At 45.2% G+C, this 2,746-nt stretch overlaps 1 pseudogene; it reads right to left on the bottom strand.

Annotated features, from left to right (window-relative positions):
- Nucleotides 1-2,277: 2,277 nt before the first annotated feature.
- LOC109697834 (small ribosomal subunit protein eS10-like) lies at nucleotides 2,278-2,746 on the bottom strand (annotated as a pseudogene).

The raw sequence follows: 2,746 nt of genomic DNA, 5'->3' as shown, positions 1-2,746 counted from the left end.
GCCTGTGGCTCACTCCTGGCTAGCTACTCAAGAGGCAGAGATCAGAGGATCGAGGTTCAAAGACAGCCTGGATAAAATAGTTTGAGAGACTGTATCTTGAAAAAAACCATCACAATAAAAGGGATGGTGGATGGAGTAGCTCAAGGCATATGCCCCAGCTTCAAACCCCCAGTACTGCAAACAAGCAAAAAGTAAATAAAAAATAAAATATTTCCTCGGCTAGGCACTAGTAGCTCACCCTATAATCTAGCTGCTCAGGAGGCAGAGATTAGAAGGATCATGGGGGAAAAAAAAGTTAATTTCAGAGAAAGGGCCATTTATAATCCAAAAATCCCAAATGCCTTATTTAATCCATAGCAGAACCCACGAATGCTGTCCTTTTGCCTTTTATCAAATGTGATAACCCGGAACACTGAGATTTCAAGTTTAAATACATGGGGTATTTGTAGGTGATAAAGAAAAGCTTCGACAGAAAATTCAATTAATTTTCCTTTGGTCCCTCCAACCTGTGTGCAGGTAAAGCTGAGGATGTGTACATACGACTGAAGCCGTGGGATTCCAACCCTGACTGTGTGGTGCCTTGGCCAGGAGAGTGGAAGGGGCAATTCCAGGGTATGACCTGTTGCCCCTCTTTCCTCTCCTCCCTGTTTTGACATGTCTATTATGGGAAAAAAGGGCCCATCTTGAAAGTACAGCTTAAAGGAGAAAACTGTTAATAGAGTATTTAGGCAAATTTAGAGGCTTAATATTAGGAGGTTAGGACAGAGAAGCAGCTCTGATCTTCAGGCATATGTCATTTAGATTTGTAATTGATTTTATGTTTCTTAACCTTGGGACCTTGTGAGTCACCCAGAAGCTGAGAAAACTGACAGTGCAACTTGAGCTAGACTTTTCTCCCTTTTTTTTCCCTCATCCATCTTTGCCACTGTTGCCCCACTCTGATGGCCAGTCCAGGGGGAGACAGGAGCAGAGAATGGAGAAGGAGGAGTGAAAGAAGTCAGAGGAGGAGGAGGGTTTTTTAAGAGAAGACAAAGAAACCTGAGGGGGATCTTCTTTTAGGAGGAGAGATGATAAGATAAACAAGATTGATGGAGAGAGTGTCTAGAGTGGAGATAAAGGGAGACCTCCGACCATATTCCATAACATTGGAGTATGTTTTCAACATTGCACTGAATTTGGAAATTAAAAGTACTCTGATTGGGTCAATGCCAGACTGTGTTATAGTAGACAATTAGCTGTTTTGGTTTACTGGTCTCTGTGAGATCCAGTGTCTGAAGGTTTTGGAGGAGATATCCCAGTGGACTCTCCCTCGGGGGTTTGGACAGTTTCTGGCACATTTTTTTGGAAAAAGCAGTGAGTAATCCCTACAGTGGTCCTACCTGGTAGGACAGATGTATCAGAAGGCAGGAGCATCCCCACTACCAACTGATAGTCTATAATATGCCTCTGAGACAGGTGCACCTGTATTTTGTAGGCATCCTCAGAAAATAACAGGTGAGTCTACCCGGACGGTAGATGGAGGGAGTCTTTCGCCTAGTTGGGGCTTCTGAGATGAGTCCTAGACTCTGACAGTGTGTGTGTGAGAGAGAAATCTGGACAGGGGAAAACTCATACAAATTGAAGCCTTGTGTTGGATGGGGGTCCAGCGATGGGGGGTGGTCCCTGATGGAGCCATCAAAGAAAGAAGAGAGAGGAAAGGGAAGAGACAGAGACAAGGGAGGTGGACAGGAGAAGGGAGGGAGAGGAAGCAGGGGTCGGAGAAACACAACTCTAGTTTCCACTCAAGGTCTGAGAGTGAGTCAGAAGTGAGCTGCCACTGCCCACAGCTTCCCAGGTTGCAAGAGCAAGGAGTCAAGAGTAGAGACTTGGGTTTTGGCACCAAATGTTAGACCGAAAGGCACAGAGAGTTGGCTCACCATTAGCACAAGTTTATTCAGGAGAAGAAACCTATGGAGGGGGTCTCCAGCAAGAGAGTTAGAGCCCACTGCCACTTACAGATTGGAGGTTTTATAGGAAAGGAAGGACCTGGTAAAGGGTAGGGAAGGAGACCCAACACACAAGGGTTTCCTTTTCTCCACATCTTTGCCAACATTTATCTTTTGTCTTTTTGGAAAGGCCACTAACAGGCTAGAGGTGATATTTTATTATATTATTTATTTATTTATCTATCAGGACTGGGGTTTGAACTCAGGTCCTATACCCTGAGCCACTCCACCAGCCCTTTTCATGATTTTTTTTTTATGGTTACAAGTTTATTTAACACAATCCCCTCCAATTTTATTGAAGTGGGTGACTACGTCCATGACCAATTCCACTTCTAAACTGGAATTCAGTTGCTGACCCAGTCCCAGCCTCAGCTTGCTTATCAGCACCAGGGGGCACAGCACTCCAGTCCTGTAGGCTTTCCCTCTTGTGAGACTTGCAGGTCATTCACCCACCAGACCTTTGGGCTGAGGCCTGCCTGTCTCTGGACAGCTGCACTGCAGGGTGGCAGGCACGCTCTCTGGACACAGGTGGAGGTAATCACAGAAATACTGGATACCCTTGTTAGTAAGGTACCAATAAAAATGCCTCCAAGCAAACTTTTCTTTCACACAGCCTCAAGACTTGAGAGACTGCATGGCTTTCAATGACATGAAGCTCTGGGTTGCTTGAGCATGGGGACATCCTTCTTGGCTACCAACACTCCTTCCTTAAAAAGGAGTTCATAAATGGCAATCATGTTCTTCTTGGGCATTAACAGCAT

This window comes from Castor canadensis, chromosome 3, assembly GCF_047511655.1.
Source record: "Castor canadensis chromosome 3, mCasCan1.hap1v2, whole genome shotgun sequence".
NCBI lineage: Eukaryota > Metazoa > Chordata > Mammalia > Rodentia > Castoridae > Castor > Castor canadensis.
The sequence above is the reverse complement of the archived record's forward strand: the minus strand, read 5'-3'. Positions and strand labels throughout refer to the sequence as shown.